At 38.2% G+C, this 13,966-nt stretch overlaps 1 protein-coding gene across 4 annotated transcripts in view; it reads right to left on the minus strand.

Moving 5' to 3' along the window:
• FILIP1 (filamin A interacting protein 1) overlaps positions 1-13,966 on the minus strand; it is a 202,777-nt gene that overhangs the window by 96,014 nt on the left and 92,797 nt on the right. The window lies entirely within an intron of this gene.

Below are 13,966 nucleotides of genomic sequence, written 5' to 3' on the forward strand. Positions count from 1 at the left end.
TTAATCGAGTCTCTTCTATTTTTATGTTCATTTCTCAATTGAGTCTTTTTCAGTGTTCTCGATTTTTTTAACCTGAATCTATAACCTAAAATTTAGATCAAACTCTTAATACAAAAAAAAATTCCAAGGAAAAGATCACATAATTGTGTTGGACTAGAATTTCACTTCGTTAACTTTGTTTGAAATATCACTTTCCACTGTGATTTACGTCTGTAGTAATTTATTACCAGATATCTCTGATTTGTCCTGCTCCCCTCTTTAGATGGAAGTTGACAGACTTAGCTACTTCTTCTCTTTCCTTTAGTAGCTCCACATCATAAATGGAACAGTTAGTTATCTATCTCTCTCCCTCCCCCTCTTCTTACATCCTTCATTCCATCTGCTAATTTATTCCTTTAGCAGCTATGTGCAAAGTATGTGGCTAGTTGCTGTGGTGAATCTCATACGAGTAGGACATAATCCTATGTTGGTATGACTTTATAATCTAGTAGGAGCAAGATTGTGGAAGGCTACTCCTACAGCTAGTTGTTCATCAAGCCACCTTTTGGAAGGAAGGGTGAAAGGAAAGTTCTAGAGCATGAAATAGCATTGGGAAGTCTTTAGGAATGATTAATCTTAATTCCCATTTTTTGACCTTCTAATTGGCTCCAAGCCTTAGCAGACCATCTGATTTATAGAACCAGAATAATTTAGAACAAAAAAATTTAATTTCCTTTTTTTTTTTTTTTTTTTTGAGATAGGGTCTTGTTCTGTTGCCCAGGCTGGAGTTCAGTGGCACAATCATGGCTCACTGAAGCCTCAACCTCCAAGGCTCAATTGATCTCCCCACCTCAGCCTCCTGAGTAGCTGGGACTACAAGTGAGCACCACCATGCCCAGCTGTTTTTTTTTTTTTTTTTTTTTTTTTTTTTTTGGAGAGACAAGGTTTCACCATATTGTCAGGTTGGTCTGGAACTCCTGGCCTCAAGCAATCTGCCCATCTCGGCCTCCCAAAGTACTGCGATTACAAGAGTGGGCCACCACACTCAACCTAATTTCTTAATTTACAACTAAAAAGACAGAGGTTCAGAGAAGTCAATAATTTGCCTAAGGAATACAACTAATTGGTTCTTGATTGCACATTAGAATCCCAGTCTCCTGATTCTCAGACCAGAGATCTCTCCATTATGCTAAATCACTAGTAAATATATTGCCGTAATCTCACATAGGAATTAATTCATAGGCTAATTAATTTTTAAAACATGAAATGTGCAATGTTTGGCAAAATTAATATTTTAAGAAGCATTTGAATGCTATTGGGCACACTTGAAGGAATGCTGGCATACATATCAATAGCAGCTTTTGACTGTAAAATCAATGCCCTAAAAAATGGTAATTGACGTTTCACTGATATTTGACTGTGTATTCAAATACATCACTTGTCAATTAGCAACAGGAATGTGTTTACTGAACTTAAAATAGCTGATGCAATGTATTTTTCTCTTACCCCTTTATCATGTAATGCAATATTTTACCTTAATTTTCAGATAAGTACATATATATATAGCATTATTTATATCATGCCTTCTTTCCATATGCAGATCCTGAAGTTAACCAGGAACTGGTTGGTATGTTTGATAATCTCCTTGAGGGAACATGTTGGAAAACTTTAATTTTGTTATAAGGTGATTACTTCCTTCCAACTTTCACTCAAAGTGGGGAGCATTCTGGTTAAGCATGTTACATATCATGGTCCCATTACTTGTAGCCCCTTAGGAATTTTTTTTTTTTACAGGATAGGCTAACCCTGAGCTTTATCTGGCAGCCTAACATTGATTGTGACGTTGGGAAATATTTGCCTTACTAGCTTGTATAATGTTTCCAACGTATCTACTTTTTCCAAATAAATGACCAAGAACCACTGGCCAAGATTTATATTAATAGCTGGAAAGTTTCAGGGAAAGAACTTTCTGGATTACGATAGAATCAATAAAATGGTTCAAGTTCTCCCTAGCTTGTTTCAAACTCCTACTGCATATCTGTAGTTACCAAGCTGCCAAAAATTATTGTTTCAGACAATGATATGCATTGACCTCTACTGAGTTTTTGTGGTCAGGAACCTTCTCTGAGCTGTCATTATCGTGCTTCATCATCTCCAAGCAAGTGGTCAGATGAAAGCATGGTGAAGATGACTAAATAGAAGAGGCAGGTGGATGAGATCAGTTAACCAGCACCGCCAGATTTCTCAGCGCTGAACTCATTTCATGTTCAACAGTGGCCAGTCTTGTTAAATAATATTATGGGAATATCCCTAGAGTCTTCTTTCACATCTCTTCATGACCTTCAAGGCCAGTAAGCATGTAGTCTGAAGCCTTTTTCTTACAGCCACTCTTCACATGCTTAATCCCGAGAGCTAGCTTATAGCAAGACACCATGGAGCTGCAGCAATACCGGCACATCAGTTCCAGCTGAGTCTTACTAGCTGTTTCGGAGATAGTGTCACATTCAGGGGGATGAGTTCTCAAGGCTTACATCTCAAGATGACTTAATCACAGCAAAACCATTTGAAGCATCTCTTCTTGAGTTGTCTGGCGTTGCTTTTCCTAGCCACGCCTCCTAAGGATTCACCAAAGCCACAAACGAAGAAAACAATTTATGTAACTCTGATTTTGCAGCTGCTAAAGTGGAGGGACTTAGTACTTTCAGAACCATCAGTAAAACAAAGAGAAAATTCATCCCTTTCACCCTCCAAACTCAAATCTGTATTTGTTCTACCATCATCTTTTCTTTTTTGTTATACTTTAAGTTCTGGGATACATGTGCAGAACGTGCAGGTTTGTTACCTAGGTATAGATGTGCCTTGGTGGTTTCCTGCACCCATCAATCCATCATCTATATTAGGTATTTTGCCTAATGCTATCCCTCCCCTAGCCCCCCACCCACCAACAGGCCCCAGTGTGTGATGTTCCCCTCCCTGTGCCCATATATTCTCATTGTTCAACTCCCACTTATGAGTGAGAACATGTGGTGTTTGGTTTTCTGTCCTTGTGTTAGTTTGCTGAGAATGATGGTTTCCAGCTTCATCCATGTCCCTGCAAAGGACATGAACTCATTCTTTTATATGGCTGCATAGTATTCCATGGTGTATATGTGCCACATTTTCTTTATCCAGTCTAACATATGTGTGCATGTGTCTTTATAGTAGAATGATTTATAATCATTTGGGTATATACCCAGTAATGGGATTGCTGGGTCAAATGGTATTTCTAGTTCTAGATTCTTGAGGAATCACCACACTGTCTTCCACATTGGTTGAACTAATTTACACTCCCACCAACAGTGTAAGAGCGTTCCTATTTCTCCACATCCTCTCCAGCATCTTTTGTTTCCTGACTTTTTAATGATTGCCATTCTAACTGGTGTGAGATGGTATCTCATTGTGGTTTTGATTTACATTTCTCTAATGACCAGTGATGATGAGCTTTTTTTCATATGTTTGTTTGCCGTATAAATGTTTTCTTTTGAAAAGTATCTGTTCATATCCTTTGCCTACTTTTTGATGGGGTTGTTTTTTTCTTACTACTTTGTTTAAGTTCTTTGTAGATTCTGGATATTAGCCCTTTGTCAGATGGATAGATTGCAAAAATTTTCTCCCATTCTGTAGGTTGCCTGTTCATTCTGATGATAGTTTCTTTTGCTGTGCAGAAGGTCTTTAGTTTAATTAGATCCCATTTGTCAATTTTGGCTTTTGTTGCCATTGCTTTTGGTGTTTTAGTCATGAAGTCTTTGCCCATGCCTGTGTCCTGAATGGTATTGTCTAGCTTTTCTTCTAGAGTTTTTATGGTTTTAGGTCTTACATTTAAATCTTTAATCCATCTTGAGTTAATATTTGTATAATGTGTAAGGAAGGGATCCAGTTTCAGTTTTCTGCACATGGCTAGCCTGTTTTCCCAACACCATTTATTAAATAGGAAATCCTTTCTCCGTTGCTTGTTTTTGTCAGGTTTGTCAAAGATCAGGTGGTTGTAGATATGTGGTGCTATTCCTGAGGCATCTGTTCTGTTCCATTGTCTATATATCTTTTTTGGTACCAGTACCATGATGTTTTGGTTCCTGTAGGCTAGTAGTATAGTTTGAAGTCAGGTAGCGTGATGCCTCCTGCTTTGTTTTTTTTTCTTTGCTTAGGATTGTCTTGGCTATACAGGGTCTTTTTTGGTTCCACATGAAATTTAAAATACTTTTTTCTAATTCTGTGAAGAAAGTCAATGGTAGTTTGATGGCAATAGCATTGAATCTATAAATTACTTTGGGCAGTATGGCCATTTTCATGATGTTGATTCTTCCTATCCATAAGCATGAAATGTTTTTCCATTTGTTTGTGTCCTCTCTTATTTCCTTGAGCAGCGGTTTGTAGTTCTCCTTGAAGAGGTCCTTCACATTTCTTGTAAGATGTATTCCTAGGTATTTTATTCTCTTTGTAACAATTGTGAATGGGATTTTGCTCATGATTTGGCTGTGTATTGTTAGTTTATAGGAATGCTTGTGATTTTTGCACATTGATTTTGTATCCCAAGACTTTGCTGAAGCTGCTTATCAGGTTAAGGAGTTTTGGGCTGAAATGATGGGGTTTTCTAAATATACAATCACGTCATCTGCACAGAGATAATTTGACTTCCTCTCTTCCTATGTGAATACCTTTTATTTCTTTCTCTTGCCTGATTGCCCTAGCTAGAACTTCCAATACTATGTTGAATAGGAGTGGTGAGAGAGGGCATCCCTGTCTTGTGCCAGTTTTCAAAGGGAATGCATCCAGCTTTTGCCCATTCAGTATGATATTGGCTGTGGGTTTGTCATAAACAGCTCTTATTATTTTCAGATATGTTCCATCAATACCTAGTTTATTGAGAGGTTTTAGCACAAAGTGCTGTTGAAAATTTATGGAAGGCCATTTCTGCATCTATTGAGATAATCATGTGGGGTTCATCATTGGTTCTGTTTATGTGATGGATTACGTTTATTGATTTGCATATGTTGAACCAGCCTTGCATCCCAGGGATGAAGCTGACTTGATCATGGTCGATAAGCTTTTTGATGTGCTGCTGGATTCAGTTTGCCAGTATTTTATCGAGAATTTTCGCATCAATCTTCATCAGGGATGTTGGCCTGAAATGTTCTTTTTCTTTTGTGTCTCTGCCAGATTTTGTTATCAGAATGCTGGTGGCCTCATAAAATGAGTTAGGAAGCTGTCCCTCTTTTTCTATTGATTGGAATGATTTCAGAAGGAATGGTACCAGCTCCTCTTTGTACCTCTCGTAGAATTCAGTTGTGAATCCATCTGGTCCTGGGCTTTTTTTTTGTTGGTAAGCTATTAATTACTGCCTACATTTCAGAACTTGCTATTGGTCTATTCAGGGATTTGAATTCTTCCTGGTTTAGTCTTAGGAGGGTGTATGTGTCCAGGAATTTATCCATTTCTTCTAGATTTTCTACTTTATTTCTGTAGAGGCTTTTATAGTATTCTCTGATGGTAGTTTGTATTTCCGTGGGATCAGCGGTGATCTCGCCTTTATCATTTTTTATTGTGTCTACTTGATTCTTCTCTCTTTTCTTCTTTATTAGTCTGGCTAGCGGTCTATCTATTTTGCCATCATTTTTTCTAATCTTATATCTCCTATCCCCATCTCCTGAGACTCTTCCACTGTGCTCTCTGAAACTCACATTCAACACAAGTAAACTCTCCTCAGTTCACAAACTCTTCTGAGAATGTTCCCTTCACCTCCTTGCTCTAAGGTAGTTATTCTCAAATTTGGCTGCACTTTAGAATCATCCAAAGCTTAAAACAAACAAACAAACAAAATATAGGTCTATGGCTCCTACCTCCAGAGGTGGTTATTTAATTAGTCTGGGATATGGTCTGTGCATCTGCGGTCAAGTTTGAGAACTACTTCTCTAAAGGAACACTGGCTCTCTCCTGAGGATATCACTTGTCCAACAACTCAGAAGCAGATAGTTTCTATCCCACTCTCCTTGTACCAATGGGCCTGGATGTGGGGTAGATTTTCCTCCTTGCTCATGATCACTGCTTCCAAATAATTCTCTTTCCCTGCTTCCTAAAATATACTAGCTTTTATTCTCATGTCATCAGATAATATTAATTATATCCTTTCTGTTAATAGCTGTACTAGTCCATTCTTGTATTTCTATTAATGTAAAGAAATACCTGAGACTGGGTAATTTATAAGAAAAGAGGTTTAATTGGCTCATGGTTCCACAGGCTGTACAGGAAGTATGGTGGCATCTGCTTCTGGGGAGGCCTCAGGAGGCTTCCAATCACGGCAGAAGGCAAAGAGGGAGCAGGCATGTCACATGACAAAAGCAGGAGCAAGAGAGCAAGGCAAAAGGTACCCCACACTTTTTTTTTTTTTTTTTTTTGAGACAGAGTTTCACTCTTTTTGCCCAGGCTGGAGTGCAATGGCGCGATCTCGTCTCACCGCAACCTCCGCCTCCTGGGTTCAAGCGATTCTCCTGCCTCAGCCTCCCGAGTAGCTGGGATTACAGGCATGTGCCACCACCCTGGCTAATTTTGTATTTTTAGTAGAGACGGGGTTTCTCCATGTTGGTCAGGCTGGTCTTGAACTCCCGACCTCAGGTGATCCACCTGCCTCGGCCTCCCAAAGTGCTGGGATTACAAGCGTGAGCCACCGCGCCCGGCCCCACACTTTAAATGACCAGATCTTACAAGAACTCACGATCATGAGGACAGTACCAAGGGGAGTGGTGCTAAACCATTCATAAGAAATCCATCTCCACGATTCAATCACCTTTCACCAGGCCCTATGTCCAACACTGGGGATTACATTTCAACCTAAGATTTGGGCAGGCACTCACATCCAAACTATATCAATAGTCATGGGCCATTCAATACCCCCAGGTCATTCATTTTCCTTCCTTCTTTGAAGATTTTTGTCTCCGGATTGCTGTTATTCTAATACTACTTTTCCCAGTTTTTTGGTGATTTCCATACCCTCTTAGATGATATTTCTGGTGTTCTGACTTCCCAGTTCCCTGAACTTCTCTGCTCTCATAATTCTGTCCTTCATACTACCTCAGCCCTCACTTGTATGGTCATACCCTAGTTTTTGCCATTATTATAAAAAATTACAACTATCTGTAATTTCAACTCTCCAGCATCATCTTCTGTATTTCCAGCTTATTCCCTCTAGAGCTCAAAATCCAACAGTGGTTTGATGGCAGCACATTATAATTCATTGATTTTTGTCATCTTCTGATTGGCCTTCACCCTTCTCCTTCCATGCACTCATTTTCTTCCTCATTCAGCTTAAATTTCGATTGCATACACCCTTAATGTCATGCCCATTCTCTCACGTGATTGTACTCTCTTGGTCAAATTACAGCCTTGGTTAAATCTCTCTCCCCAGAGAAAAACTCATGCCAACTGATCTCATTTCAAATTCATGGTCACTAACTTTAACTGGGCTGTTAATTCTATCAAGAAATCACACTATATTCCTTTGGTCCACTCTCATACACTATTTCATAACTTCTCTAGCCTTATCAAATCACACATCTACCCTATTGCTCCCTGACTCACCAAGAAAATTGAAACAATTTGGGAAGAATTTCCACAATCTCCTATCACTTTCATACACCTACTGCATCTTTGCTGGTATATGTGACCTTCTCCCCTATTACTAGAGGTAAACTGATAGTGCTTCTAATTAACACAAACTTCTTACTTCATTCACTAAATCCCACCCTCTTTTGACTAGCTAGGACATTGCTCCAGCCTTTTACCTTTTGTTAATGTTTCCCTCCATATTAGCTCATTCTCATTAGCATAGAAAATAGTTATTTCTTCCATCAGAACAAGATCCTCCCTTGACTCTACTTCCCCGGGAGATCCCACTTCATTTCTTTCCTTTCCTATACAATAAAACTCACTGAAAGAATTGCCTATACATACTGTCTCCAATATTCTCTCCTCCCAAGTGAGTGGGATTTCTTTGAGCCCACTCCAACCAGGCTTCTGCTTCTAGTACTCCACTGAAACTCTTTTATGAAGGCAAATCATGATCTGTCTATTGCTGAATTCAATGGTCAACTCTCACTCCTCATTTTTCTTGATACATCAGCAGCATCTGACACTTTGAATCTTTCTCTCTGCCTTGAAAAATTTTCCACTTTTACTCCAAGACACCTTACTTGCTGATTTTCCTCTTTCCTCTCAAACTGCTCATTCTCATTCTTTATTGCTGAGTCCTCCTCATCCTCCCAGTCTCTCAGTGCTGGAATTTCCCAGGGCTTAGTCCTTGGACCTCTTATCTTTTCTATCTAAATTTGCTTTCTTCATGATTTTACTGGATTTCAAGGGCTTTAAATAGAATCTATATACATGTGACTTCCAAATTGATTACTCCACCCTAGACCTCTTCCCTGAACTCTAGACTCATATTCAAACGCCAGAGTTTCAGATTCAAATCTGAAACTTCCTGTGCAAAACTATATTTCTGGTTTCCACTTGTCTAAGCATCTGAAACTTCCTGTGCAAAACTATATTTCTGGTTTCCACTTGTCTGCTCTCCACCTGTAGTCTTCTCCATCTCAGTAAATGACAACCCATTTCCCATTTGCTCAGGCAAACAAACTTGGAGTCAAGCTTAGCAAATCTCTTTCTCACATATCCCACATTCAACCTGCCATCAAATACAATGAGCTCTCCTACACAATTTATACAAAATCTTAGCACTTTCGCCCCACCAGCACTGTTATTGCCTGATATGGTTTTGCTCTGTGTCCCCACCCAAATCTCATCTTGTAGCTCCCAAAATTCCCATGTGTTGTGGGAGGTACCCAGTGAGAGATGGTTGAATCATGGGGGCAAATCTTTCCCATGCTGTTCTCAGGATAGTGAATGGGTCTCACAAGATCTGATGGTTTTAAAAACACAAGATTCTCTCCACAAGCTCTCTCTTTGCCTGCTGCCATCCATGTAAGATGTGACTTGCTCCTCCTTGCCTTCTGCCATGATCGTGAGGCCTCTCCAACCATGTGGAACTGTAAGTCCCATTAAACCTCTTTCTTTTGTAAATTGCCCAGTCTCAGGTATGTCTTTATCAGCAGCATGAAAACAGACTAATGCACTGCCCTAATCCAAGTCACCATTATCTCTTGTCTGGATTACACAAAGCTACCTAGTTTGGTCCCTCTTTCTTTCTAGAGGTTCACATTGACTCAGAAACAGGGAAGTAAATAAAGAACTGCTGACGAAGGAAAGGATCCCTCCACTTTCTCTGTTTAACCCAATCACTGTCAACATAATAAAACTAAAACTGTTTTTAAGTACATAGAGATGGAATTTTTTAAAAAGACATAATGACATTTTTAAATGTTAATAAAGTTATTCACATATATTTATTAAGTACCTAATATATGAAGATTCAGGTCACCATAAATAATGAAACAATAGCCGAAAGAAAACAAATATAATTTTCCTAAAATTGGCTGTTACTTTTAAAATTCCTTTAAAGATCTTTTAAGTAAAAAGCCAAGTTTTTAAAAAGTAAAAAAGAATATTTGGGAAAATTCAGAAAAGCATAATGAGAAAGGACTGGCCTTTCCATACATAAAAACATATTATGCTACAACAATAATTAAAACTATGGTACTAGAGCATGGAATACTAGAGCATGGAATAGGTAGATAAATCTTTGGAGTAAACTAGAAAACCCAGAAGTAGATTTAAATATTATAGGATAAAAGTGACATTTCAAATCATAGGGTAAAATAGCTTGTTCAATTAATGGTTGTTTACTCATTATCTCTCAGTTATAAAACCATTTATATCTATTCTACTCTGTGATACTAAATCTGAGATTCTGCAAATTACATTTCCCAGGTTCCTGTACTAGCTGCTTTCTGTTGGGTTCTGCTAACTGGAGTGAGTAGAGGAATGTTAAAAGGTGGGATGGGGAGAAAGATTTCCTTTCTACTTTATCCTATTTCTGACAATGTTGCTCCAGTAGTAGCAGTTAGCTGCGGCTCTTGGTTCTTCAGGCCTCCCACAACTAGTCTCATCAAGCTCCCTCAGAGGTACTAGCAGAGGCTGGGCAGTAAGCCCTCCGCAGACGGATTCCTCCTCTGTAGTCCTATGCACTAGTCATCTTATGTCTTCTCTTTGTTTCCTCAGCCCTAGAGGTGATAGCTGCTTCTTGCAGTTACCATCTCTGGTTACTTCAGCATTCTCTTTTTACTCTCTTAGGCTTCTAACATCTGTGTGACCAAATTCCTTTAACTCCTTTCTGTTTGAAATATCTAGTGCACTTTCTGTTTTCCTGACTAGACCCTGACTGCTATTAACAGCCACCCACAAAAAAGTAAAGTAGCTCACTTTAAGATGAATTTCAGATGGGTTAAATATTTAAATAAGAAAACTTGGGGGAAAAAAGTACTAGAAGAAAATTTGAAAGAAAATTTGCATAATCTAAGAGTGAGAAGGCCTCTCTAATTTTAATCCACATTAGAAGCCATAAAACAAAAGATCGATGTCTGGGTAATAATAGTAATAACAAATTCTGCATAACAAAAAGTGCCAAAAGTAAAGTCAAAATAAAAATAATGAGATAGGAAAAAATATTCGATTGACAGCTTATATCAAAGAGAACTAATTTCTTTGTTATATAAAAAGTGATCATTAATCAATAAAAGACTAATAAGTTAATGGAAAAACAGGCAAAGATAAGAACAGACTAGTCACAGAAAAGGAAATACAAATATCTCTAACAACATTTGAAAAGATGTTCAGCCTCACTCATAAGATAAATGTAAATTAAAACTACTGGAAAATACCCATTCCACCTATCAGATTGGCAAAGGAATTACAGCACTAAATTGGTAAAACAGCTGATAATGTACTGTGTTGACAGGAATGTAAGAAACCAGGCCTATGAAGAGCAACTTTGCAAAGTCTATCACAAATTTATATACCATTTGACTCAGCAATTTCAATTCTGGGAATTTAATGAAGAGAAATACTCTTACATGTGTGGTAATATATATGCATAATGTATTAATGGAGCTTTGATTGTGATAGCAAAAAACTGGGTACAACTTAAATGTCCTGCAACAGGGAAACTGCACTATGTACCCAAATATCATACACTCTAAAGTCACTGAAATAAGTGTAAAATCTCTATGTGTACTAATAGGGAAAAATTTGCAAGCCATATTTGATAAGAGAAAAAGGCTGATTTCAGAACTATTTATTTTTTTATATATATATATAAAATATGCTCTCATTTGTATAAAAAACAAAAATATAGTATATATACTTCCATATATTATACCCTTCTGGAATTTTTAAACCATATGTGTGAATTAACCAGTCAAAATTTAAACTAAAATAGTTTTAACGTACTTTTTTTTTCTTTTTTTTGAAACGGAGTCTTGCTCTGTCGCCCAGGTGGGAGTGCAGCAGCATGATCTTGGCTCACAGCAACCTCCACCTCCTGGGTTCAAGCCATTCTCCTGCCTCAGCCTCCTGAGTAACTGGGATTACAGGCACCTGCCACATTGCCCGGCTAATTTTGCATTTTTAGTAGAGACAGGGTTTCACCACGTGGCCAGGCTGGTCTCAAACTCCTGACCTCAAGTGATCCACCCTCCTCGACCTCCCAAAGTGCTGGGATTACAGGTGTGAGCCACCGTGCCAGGCCAAAAATGTTTAAATATATAAACTTTTCCCTTAGAATTCTATTTTGATGTTTTGCCTAATTTTTGAATACAAGTTTATTACTGAATTAGAGCATGGTTCCATCCATACACTTGTCTTGTTTTATAATTACAACATGATTCCTGAGCATGTGATTACAATAAGACTCTACCTTGGAAAAGACATTGTAGTGACACTTTATCAAAAAATAAAAGTTTCTGAACACCTGGACAGAATGGAAGTTCTCTCCCGAGTCCTTGGTGAAATATGCAAGCAAGTTATTTTACGACAAATAATGGAATAAGCTTTTAAGTACTAGCTTAACAGTAGGTGTTTGTATGGAGAATTCCTTTCTCCACCTAATGACCTTGACTTGGATGTGGAAACAACATAAAAAAATAAAGTAGGACAAAAATCAATGAAGAAAATAAATGCACTATACACATCAGCCAACCTGGAACACATACAATCTTAGTGCCTTTTCTTTAAAATCATTTGCATAACACATAATGAAAAAGAATACTCTCCAATAAGAAGAGGCTCCCAACATTATTTAAGACAGGAAACATTCAGGGGACTGCAGACAGGTCAGCATGACAGGACCATAAATTGAGGAAATGTAGTGAAAGAAAATGCTGAAGTGGTGAGCAGTGGTGAGCAGGGGTCAGTCCATGAAAGCCCAAGCAGAAGACAGACTTGATCAATTTTATATTTTAAAAAGCTAACTCTTGCTGTGATCTGGGGAATTAGCCAAAGGGCGACAAGACTGCAGGAAGGGCATACCAGTTAAGAGTCAGTTGCAATAAACCATGTGAGCGGTGGTGAGGATGCCTGAAGTAAAGCAGTGGCAGTGGAGATCATGTCTCTCCAGCTACGTGAGGTCAGGGACTCTGTGGCTTACTCTTCTACATTCTCTCCATTGCCTGGCATTCCATAATTGCCTGTCAATTATACCCTTGTTAGTTGAATCCACTATCACATGGTGGTAGATAATAAATAAGAGTGGCCAGGCTGTTGATCTCCTCTCTGCTGTAGGTAGGCAACAGTATGATATCTGTAAAGGTAATTGCAATGAGCCAATAACACTCAAGAGGGAATGGGATCTTAACAACCACCTGTGTCCTGTCTCACAGGCTACAAAGGGAAGCCTACGTCTCTTAAACAATTACTTCTGGAGAGAGAAAGTGCAGTGTTCAAAGTTTCCCATGCTCAACTCTTCAGTGACCCTATAAGTGTCTCCCAGTCAGGATTTGTAAGATTCTTTTCAAAGGTCTTTGCTCAGGTATTTTGTAGTCAGCATACCGGGCACTTCAGGCTGACACGTTATGCCAAACCATCTATAAATAAGTCATGTTAGATATTGCAAAGATTACAAATAGGGCTCACACTCTGTATGCAACATTGATCTTATCAGCGCTCACATGCTTATCCTTTCTAAACTCAAAGCCACGAATTTACATTCCATTAAAGAAAAAAAAGGCATGCATATTTTGATTACTTCAGAACACAACTCATCTTACACATTGTTTTCAGGTTTAAAAAGTTTGCTAAATGAATATATATGTGTGTGTATATATATACACATATAGATTTTTTAACATAACATACACAAGACATATATACATATATAAAATTCCAAGTTGGCAGGAATTATAACATCCCATCTCAGGGCAGAGCCATTTAAAGTTCAAAAACAGTAATGTTAAGATCCCTTTCCTTCCACTCTTCAAGGATCACTCACTTTCATTGGTACAAATATGTGTTTTGAGTCTGTGAGACAGTTTCCTTCATCTGCTGAGGAACCTGCAAAATCTTGGTTTATAGCTGACTTTCCTCATAAATGAGCTGATCATCATAGAACCATGGACTTGCAAATGTACTTTCATTATTTCTATTTTTTGAAGGGCAAAGGGATGGCCCAGAGGCTGCTAAAATTTGTGCACATTGTTTCATGTTTATTTTCAGGCTGTTGATGAGGAAATGTTTAACATCAGAGTAAGTATTCTAGAGATTAATGGCTGCTGTTTGGAAAGGTCCATAGAGGTCCTTTCCTGCCAATACAAATATATACATTGTTGAAGCACAAGACTACATCCACAGATAGGATTACATATTAACTGAAAAGATTCAAGGTACAGTGTTCTTATTTCATCAAAGTGATGTCGTCTTTTGATTATGCACTCTCACAGTGAAAGAATTCCAACAATTTTCGTCAATACCCTGCTTTCTCCCTTAAATACAGAGTTTGGAAAAAATATTT

This window comes from Theropithecus gelada, chromosome 4, assembly GCF_003255815.1.
Source record: "Theropithecus gelada isolate Dixy chromosome 4, Tgel_1.0, whole genome shotgun sequence".
Taxonomy (NCBI): domain Eukaryota; kingdom Metazoa; phylum Chordata; class Mammalia; order Primates; family Cercopithecidae; genus Theropithecus; species Theropithecus gelada.